This window comes from Octodon degus, unplaced genomic scaffold (assembly GCF_000260255.1).
Source record: "Octodon degus isolate 3935 unplaced genomic scaffold, OctDeg1.0 scaffold00018, whole genome shotgun sequence".
Lineage (NCBI taxonomy): Eukaryota > Metazoa > Chordata > Mammalia > Rodentia > Octodontidae > Octodon > Octodon degus.
In genome coordinates, this window is record NW_004524594.1 from 1,430,236 (window position 1) to 1,439,745 (window position 9,510).

The window sequence follows — 9,510 nt, forward strand, 5'->3', positions numbered from 1 at the left end:
TTTTTTTTTTTGACACAAAGTCTCTTGGGAGCCGCAGAAGCTAAAATATTGGTCAAATGTATATAGGCAAAACTAGGCCTCAGGGCCTAAAACAAACAAGCGACCTCAGTCCTGAGATAAATATCCTGTCTGGTTAAGGCTGGCTATTAGTCACTAGACAACCCTGTGTGTCACGTGTTGCTAACTTTGCAAAGCTATAAATAAACGTCCGTTTTGTTCTGCTCCTGGGGTCATCTCACCCATCAAGCAGACGGCCACCACCTGGCCCAGTTTTGTCTTCTTGTCTATCTTTTCCTCATTCCCGCCACCATATCTCCCCAGATAAAACCAATCACACTGAGACCTACAAATTCCTACAGAAGTCTATGTAGTGCAGGCGGGCCTTGAACTCAAAGCAATCTTCCTGCCTCGGCCCTTCTAGTTCTCGGATCACAGGCTGCGCCAGCAGCTGCAGCCAGCCCGGGCTGGTGTCTGTCTGTCATCTATGTTCAGACTGGGCAATTTAACACGATCCTGTCTCAAGATAAAAAACACCCAAGAGTCCACATGGCTGCACTGACAAAGGTTCTACAATCTGAGGTACAGGATCTCAGGACAAATCCTGAGGGCATTTCACTGACCTTCTCAGACCAAAAAGCTACAACTCTTGTTGCATAGGTCCTGCTTTACCTTGGTCTTAACCATCCAGTAGAAAAGTATGAAGACGAAATATAAGAAATAAAGCCATGCTGTTAAGTTGAGCTGTGGGGCACTCAGGTCAATAATTTCTGACATTGCCAGTTAAACAGAAGACCCAATGCTATTATGGGCTACTGGACTCTTTTAGAATATTTTGCTGAGTTTACACACCTATAATATTCAATAACGGAACTTAGAAAAAATGGGGTATACAGATGAATGTCCATTTTGTATCTGTGTATTCAAAGTGGTTGAGATAGATATATAGTCGCATTCTCTTAATGAATAGAATGATTTGTTCTAATGGTGTTTGTAAATAGGATCACAAGTCTGCATCTTGTACAGCAATTAACCACTAAGAAGATATGCAGTGTATTATTTGTTGAAACTGTACTTCCGATTTCATTTGAAACTGTCTCATTGCTGTTTATCAATAAAACTTTGGGAAAAAAAAAAACAAAACACCCAGAGTGCATAGCTCAGTGTAGAATGCTTGACTTGCTGACGCAAGGCCCTAGGTTTACAAAAGAAAAAGTACATTTATCTTTAGTAAAAATCTTTTTTTAAAGAAGAAAAACATGATGGGTTTGGTGGTGCGCCCTTATAGTCCCAGCTCTGTGGAAACCGAGGCAGCAGGACTGCCATTGGGCTCCACACGAGTCTGGCTCCATATCGAGTTCAGCACCAACCTGGACTACAAAGTGCGACCCTGTCTTATGCAAAAAAACAAAACAAAAAAAAGAGTTGGCAGGCCTGGGCTCCATGCTGGCCCCTCCACGGTGGCTTCTGTTTTGTCTGTAGTGTGAGGTGCGTGGGCACTGGGACATCCATTCTTGTGTCAGCTGTGCATGTGGCTAGAGGGAATCCTGGGTCCCCAGCCAGAGGTGCTGGCTTTCTCCTGTCCCTGCTCGTTGTCACCGAGACAGCCTTGACAGGATGAGCACAGGTGAACCCCAGGTTAAGGGCATGGCTGCGCCTGTTGATGACCTCTCTCATACCCTGAAGCAGCCCCGCTTCTGGCCCAATGCCATATCAAAGCCAGATGCTGAGTGGGAACTGGAGACTGGAACCAGGTGGCCTGGCACAGGTCTTGTCCTCTCAGCACTTGGGAGGCTGAGGCAGGAGATTTCTCTAAATTCGAGGCCGGCCTGAACGGTATAGTGAGACCCAGTCTCAGAAAACACAAAAGCCTGGAGGGAACACCACTGTGAGGAGGGCATGGAGAAGGGTGCCAGCAGAGTCCAAGAAACTGGCTTTGCTGATGAAACTCATTGTACCAGGGGGACTCCAGCCTTTGGGTGGCCCGGCCTTCCTCCTGGATGCGTTCCTGCTGTCCTCCCTCTCCAGGGCGAATTTCAAACTTAGGTTCTACCCAGACAATATTCACATTGGCTGGCCAGCTGGCTTAAAATGTCAGAGGCAAACCAGATGTGAGCTGCTTATGAGTTGTGACCAAATTCTGGGAAGCCCAAGAGGACCTCTGCCAAGTCCTGGCCACACCCTCCACTGATCTTGTGGCCTTGGCCTGTATCTCTCACCCTCTTCCATCCTCAATCCCCTTCTCTGTGAATTGGGACAAAAGCAAGTGCCAATCCTAGCACTGGGGAGGCTGAGGCAGGAGGACTACATGGAGACTGTCTCAAATACAAATCACAGAACTGCTTCCTGTCTTGCCTCCTGCTCATCCTCAAAGCAACCCTTGTGGCTTCCCTTCCCTATGTCCACACCCACCTTCAACTGCCTACTGTGACCTCTCCCAGGGGCAGAAATGAGGGCCAACTCACCTTTACAAGAAACTGCAGTCCTGCTTCTTTGGGGTCCTGCAGTGAGTGCACCCCAAGTCCTCGTGCCAGCCTCCTAGCCCCGTGGTCACGCCCTGCCCTCCAGCTCTTGGCCACCCTGGGCTTTGCCCCAGCGGTCAACCCCCACCTGCCTGCTTGCAAGCCAGCTGCTCCTGATGTGCGCCTCAGCTCTCCACCACTATCAGGTCCAGTGCTGTCACCCGCTGCAGAATCACGATTCTGGTCTCTTGGGCACTGTGTCCTGCCTCCCTGCCCAGCTGCCAAGTGCCCCAAGTGCCCCTACCAGGAGCAGCACAGGGTGGAGCCTGGCTGCGTCTAAGCCCAAAAGGCTCAATGCTCCAGGCCGGGAGGACACTGGAGGCCCTGGTGTGCCCTGTGCTGACCAAGAAGCAGGTGACAGTGCTACCTCCAGGTCTGCTGAGAGGCTGAGTGTCCCTGACCACATCCTGGGGACCCCAGCACACAGCGAGCCCCTTGGAAGATGGCCCAACTCCTGAGCCAGGAGCTCGGCCCCCGTACAAACACTGCTGTCCTGAAGCCGTGTCCCCAGCGTAGCACCGGCTCAGGCACACAGCACACATTCCTCAGTCCTGCCTGGAGCTGGGCACATAGGATAGCGCAGATCTGCCCCTGCCACCTCCCCAGGACAAGTGACCTCACAGCCCTTAGGTCAAGCAAAAGCTGCCAGGAACACCTGAAGCCTGAACCCAAGACAGCGACGGGGTGTCCAGTGAGCTCCTGAACCCTCAGAAGCCATTCGTCTGCTTCCAGATGAGCTCCGAAGTGTGGCCCTCAGGAGCCCTTTCTGTTGATTTTGTCTGTGACCCTGGGAGGCCAAAGCCAGGGCTTCAGCACTCAGTGACAGCCCCAGCAATTTTCTGTACTTTTCAGACAGGCTGGGCTGGGACTTGGGATTCTCCTGCCTCAGCCTCCAACTGCTAGGATTACCAGCACACACACCACCACGCTGGCTCCTCAGGATCTTGAAGCATCCAGGCAGGACAGCAACACTGCCAAGTGCTCATAGGGTGCCTGTGTGGGGTCAGCTGGGCTCATGGTACACCCAGGAGAGGGCAGGTGTCACTCCCCAGGCAGTCAGTAAAGACCTCTGCTCAGAAAGGTTTCCTCCAGCAGTCAGGCCTCATCTTGTGGCTCATAAGCAAGAAGAACCACCTGAGACCTCCTTGTCCCAGTAGATTTCCGCCCCCTCCAGGCGACTCAGAGACAGACACGCAGAGCTGGGGACAGCCAATGGGGTCAGGTGCCTGTTTCTGCCACCACCTCCTTGCAGCTGCCAAAGCCCACGTGCTTGTGGCTCAGCACCAGGCTGAGGCTGCCTGGCTCCTTGGGCACTGCAAAACACCTTTCCCAGCTCTTGGAAAATGGTGGCCTCCGTGACATCACCACCCAAGGCCAAAAGCCGTGGCTCAGGCCGTAGCAGCAGTGCAGAGGGTTCCGAGGGTGCCCAGGGCCAGTGACTGAGCCGGTGGTGCCCAAGGCCCTGCGGGAGGTGGCAGCCCATGCCTCAGGTGGGCAGCACAAGGGCTTATCCGCAAGGTGCAGATGAGGTAACACCAGAGCTTGGTGGCCGCCATCTAGGCACGGCCACACTGGGGTCAGGGGAAAAACCTGTGTCTCGAGTGCAGGCGTTCAAGGTCCTGGAGCGTGTGCTGGTCTTTCAAGGCCTTCCTGCACGTGTGATCCAGGCAGACCTCACTGGGTGCGTGATGAGGTGGCGCTGGCGCTCCGGCGGCCGTGCGAAGCCTGGGTGCAGTGCAGGCACAGGAAGGACTTCTCCTGGGTGTGCAGCCACAGGTGGCTAGGAGCCGCCTGCGCACAGGGCACAAGCAGGTGGGCAGCTGGTGGGTCTCAAGATGTGGCTGCACGGAGGGCCAGCTGGTGAAGGCCTTGCTACACTGGTTGCACACAAAGGGCTGGGTGCCCAAGTGGGCCACCTGGTGTTCTCAGAGGCCGTGCTGGACGCCACAGGCCTTGCTGTACTGAAGGCGCAGGAAGGGCCGCACCCTGTGGTGGGGCCGCAGTTAGGCTTTGAAGCTCTCCTCCGAGCTGCGGCTCTTGCCATACTGAGCACACAGGAAGGGCTTGTGTGCAAACGCATGCTTCTCCAGGTGGCATGCCTGCAGGAAAGCCTGGCCACATGCCCCACACTGGTGCCAGCACCCCCACTGCAGGGGGCCAGTGGGTGAGTGTGGGGGGCATGCACAAGGTCAGGGCGCTGGACACAGGTCTGTGATTTCCGAGGCTACCTGCTGCCACACCTGCCTGACCCCACAACCTGCCATCCTGCAGATCCTGGCCATCTGTCACCCCCTGGTGGCACCCAGACAGAGATTACTCTGAGCCTTGGACCTGTGTCCCAAACCCAGGGCAGAGCTTCCTGCAGGGGAATCCCCTAGTGGGAGCAGCTGCCGCAGTCTCTGAGCGCTTGTTCTCTTCTGCCTGCTCTCAAGAGCCGTAGAGAAGCCCTGCCTCCTGCCAGTCCTCCCGAAGGAGGGCCCCAGTGTCCCTGGAGACACACAATGCCATTCAAGGTCTCCCCTCCCCACTCGAGCTCATCTGTACAATAAGGGAGTCCTGCCCATGGGCGAGAGGAGACAGAAGAGGCTGGAAACTTCCTACACAGCTGGCCTTCTTCATCGCATGGATCTACTACTCTCGGACACTCGCAGAAGATGACAGCTACAAATATCTTTCTTACTCCTTCGAAGGCAAAGATCCATCCCACTCCAATGTCTGTCTCCGTTAATGAGTTTTAGTCTGAGACGCTTTATACCACATGCCAGAAAATTCTAGCCTCACAGTGCTGCCAAACTTAATTATTATTATTAATTTTTTTTTGAGACAGGGTCTCACTATGTAGTCCAGGCTGGCCTTGAGTTCATTATGTGATTTAGGCTGACCTCAGATTTGAAGTGCTCCTCCTGCCTCAGTCTTTTGAGTGCTGAGATTACAGGAATGCGCCACCACGTTGGGCCCAACCCTCAACTATGTCACAATCCGGATGGAATGCTAACCAGGGTCTGTTTTTCCACCCTACACTGAAAGGTCCACTTCCAACCAGATTTTTAGTTATTTTGTATCGCTGGGAAAAGGAATCCAGGACCTCACGCATGCTAGGCAAGAGCTCTATCCCTGGGCAACAACCCCAGCCCCAGCCCAATTCTCTAAGAAGACTAAGATGCTAGTATTTTCTCAAAGTGTTAAGCTATAGCTAGGTCTCAGCACACTGTTCAGGCGAGGCCCAGGGAACAGGCATTCATGTGGCACACACCTGTGGAACCCTCTGCAGAAGCCTTCCTGGGCCAGACCACGTCCTGTACGGCAGCCTCCACTTCTGCCATGGCTGCAGCCCAGGCTACAAGGGGCCAGGGCCCTCTGGAGAAGCCCAGGGCCACAGCAGTAGCTCAGAGCCTGCAGCAAGACCTGTGCACCTGCAGGTGGAGCCTCTCGAGGTGCAGACCGGGCCATGTTCGCTCTCCAGCCTGCCTAGCTGCACCAAGCTGCAGGGCAGAGCGGCAGGCTCAGCAGAACTGCTCCAAGAGGTACACACGAAAACCAAAGCTCAAGTAAAGCTGAAGTCCCTGCTAAAGGACGCTGTGCCTTTAGAACACACATGGGAAAAGACCCTTGCCTAGAGTTACAGCACCTTCTGGTCCCGTGTGGGTCTCTGAAGGAAGCCACAAAGGACATTCTCAGCACACCTTGTCCTGGAACTTACCTAGTCCAGGCTAAGCTTTGTTCTCAGGCAACAGCAGCTCGGTAAAAGTGCTTGAGTGGGTCGAGAAAGGAGAAAGAGGAGGGGAGGAGGAGGAGGAGAAGAAAACTGGCCGAAATTTTACCTGGGACATTTTTATTCATTTACCTATTGTTTTTATTTGGTACAGGGTCTCACTATACAGCTTGGACTCGTAGTGATCCTTCTGTTTTCAGCCTCCCCAGTGCTGGGTAACAGGTGTGCGCCACCAAGCCCAGCAGGCTCAGGGTGCTGGGGGTGGGACCGGTGCCAGGGCATGTGGTGCCAGGGATTGAACCCCGGTCCCTGAGCTTGCCTAAGCAGGCGCTTAGTCTGCTATCTCACCACTCTCTTTTATTTTTTATTTCTGATAGGGCCTTACTCAGGCTGGCCTTCAACTTGCGAGGTGATCTTCCAGCCTCAACCTCCTTAGGGCTGAGATCATAGGGGTGATTTGGGGATAAATGAAATTCCTGGAAGGCTCGCAAATCTATATAGGGGTGCTGCTGAGCTTGGGTTGTAACAAAACTTGCCACACATACATAAGGCCCTGACTGGTCCCAGCACAGAGAGCAAAAATATGTAACAGGACGTGGTGAATGGCTGCAACCCCAGCATTGGGGAGACTGAGGCAGGAAGATCACCAGAAGTTTTTGAACTGTATAGCAAGACATCTTTTCAGAAAGAAACAAAAGCTGGGGAGAGAGCTCAGCGGCTTAAGCATCTGCTTGGCAAGGGTAAGGTCCTGAGTTTGGTCACCTGTACCAAAAAGGGGAAAAAGAAACAAACAAACAAAAAAAAAACCAAACCTATCCCGGGCATGCCAGTGTTGTCTGACTCTTCCTTCACTGTCAAACGAAGAAAGCCCTTAACCTCCTTCCCAAGGGATGGAAAAATGGTTACGCAGCTACCTGCATTATTTTTTCTGGTTCTCCAAATGACCCGGAGAGCCTTTGCTTTCTTCTAGAGAAGTGAAACAAGGCCTGCATTTTAGCCAGCCGAACGACGGGGCTGGGACTTGACCCTGCACTTCTGAATTGCCATACCCTTAGCTTTGTGCCAACCCTGTACCGATGCAGCTTTTAACGTTTTGCACCTCCATTCCCTACTGCAGCTGTGGGAAGACAGGCCCTCAGAGAAGGGACAAACCCATCTCACCGCTTGAAATCAACTTCTACGAACTGGAGAGTTGTCCAGAAATGTCCGAACTTCGCCTGCAAGTTTCAGTCACAGAAGGGTGACGCCCGACCCTTCAATGCCTGCACCAGCCGCGGGGTCCCTCCCTCACCCTTCTCCCCAGGGGTGGGGATCTCGTGCAGCGACCCCCAGCGCAGTCCGGGTTGCAGGAGCTCCCCGACACACCAGACCCCAAGCGCTGTGTCCTCGCGAGGGAGCGGCCCGGGGCCCAGCCCTGGGGAGGCTGCTGAGCGCGAGGGCGGTTCGGCTCGGCTCGGCTCGGCTCGATTCGGCTCGGCCCGGCCCGGCCCGCCGCGGGGTCTCCCGAAAGGCTCCATCCTGGGTCCGGGTGCAGGCGCGGCTCGGGGGCTGCGGGAGATCGGAAGGCGGGAAGGGGCGGGAAGGCTGCGGGGCACGCGAGGCTCCACGCCCGCTCCCCGAAGCTCTGAGGCGGCTCTGAGGCTGTTTAGCCCCTAGCGACGAGGAGGACACCGAAGGAGGATTCCAGGCTGGACAGGACAAGGCACTGGGGGTGGAGTGACCAGAGCACGCTGGACCATCTAGGCCAGGCCGCTGAGCGTCGCGTACATCGTAGGCCACTCACTGAGCTGCAGGATTTTCCCCGCCAAGAACGCCACCTCCATGCCGGGTCTGGAAAAAGCCAAACCAAACTCAAACAAGACACACATCCCCGCACTCCTCCCCACCTTTTTTTTTAAACCGCATCTCGCCGGAAGGGAGCGTCCTCTTTTCAGCTCCTCCCGGAAACTGTCGTTGATTTCCAAATTGCTCTCTGAAAAGAATCTGCAGTTAGACTACATCAGTATTCAGGTCCGGGAGTTTGGGAATACTTGTGAGGTGAAACTCCGTTAGGGAACAAGAGGAATTTAGGAGTCCGAAGCCCACCAGGGATTCGAGTAGCTGAGGAAGCGGAACGAAGTGGTTCCAGCCACTCCACTGAAGAGCGACGAGTCGGACAGTTAAGCTATCCCTCCCGCCGCGCGCACTTTGGCGGGAGAGTGCCAGAAGTGGGCGTGGCTCCGGCTCCGGGGAGGCCCCGTTTGCTAGGCGCGGCGAGCCGGAAGCAGGTTGGAGGTGTGGCGGAAGTTGTTGGGAATTGAGGCGCCCCGAGGGGGCGGTTCCCGTTCCACTGCGGAGCCGGATGTTTGCAGAGCTTTGACAGGCGTGGCCGCGGGAGCAGCACCCGAGCGCGGTGAGCTGCACGGCGCGGGGTCTCCCGGGCGGGGTGGGGGAAGGGAAGGAACGGACCTGGCCTACCGAAAAGATGGGGTCCGCCTGGGAGGACCCCAGCGGATCTGAGGAGAGGGCGCGGATGGAATCGGGCCTGGGGGCCTGTGGCTGCCGGAGAGACTGTCCCTCTTTGGTGCCTGCCCCAGAAGACAGCGCCTTTGGTCGACTTCTTCCCGCCCTCTTCCAGGCGGAGGCCAGGCCACTCGCTGTCAGGAGCGAGCCCATGGGAGGGAGAAGTTTCTCGGATGCCATCTGAGGAGAGATCTGGGGGAGTGTAGCACGCTGCCACTTACTAGACCTCGCTTTCATCTCACGTAATGTGTAAAATGAGCTAACTGCACCCATCCAGACTTTTTTTAAGAAAAATTACGCTTTTGCAATTATGGAGCCAACGACTGGGAGGCCGATTGCAGTGCTGGCCAGTGCTGTTTTGTGTTGTCTGTTCTGCACAAAGGGAAGATCTGGGAGGGGCTGTAATTTGCCCTTTCATGGCTCCCTTTGAACCTTGAGAATCGCGTGAACGACAGTCACTTGGGTATTGTGGAGGGATCCACTCGGCTTGAACGAACAAAGCACTCGGGACTCAGAAGCATAGGTTACAATCCTGCCTTTGAAGGTTGCATAACCTCAAAGTTATACAGATCGCTTGTTTTTTTCTGCATCTCACTTTCCTCACACTGTAAACTGAGCTTATTATGTGCTGGGCCAGTCATGCTGTGAAGTTAATTGTTTGTGCCTACTTCGTGATGCTTTGTAGGTCCTCCACGAATATTGATTCCCTTCTCCACTTGGGAAAAAGTTAGCTCATTCGGTCAGCTATTCTGTGCCTGGCATTATTGTGAATAGGTT

General features: G+C 54.6%; 2 protein-coding genes across 2 annotated transcripts in view; one reads left to right on the top strand and one right to left on the bottom strand.

Moving 5' to 3' along the window:
* Positions 1-9,510, bottom strand: part of F2 (coagulation factor II, thrombin) — a 29,922-nt gene that overhangs the window by 13,391 nt on the left and 7,021 nt on the right. The gene's annotated exons all lie outside the window — the stretch shown is intronic.
* Arhgap1 (Rho GTPase activating protein 1) overlaps positions 8,530-9,510 on the top strand; it is a 40,947-nt gene continuing 39,966 nt past the window's right edge. Inside the window, exon 1 of the mRNA XM_023710463.1 lies at positions 8,530-8,623. The gene's annotated coding sequence lies outside the window, so the exon portion shown is untranslated. The remainder of the gene's footprint in view (positions 8,624-9,510) is intronic.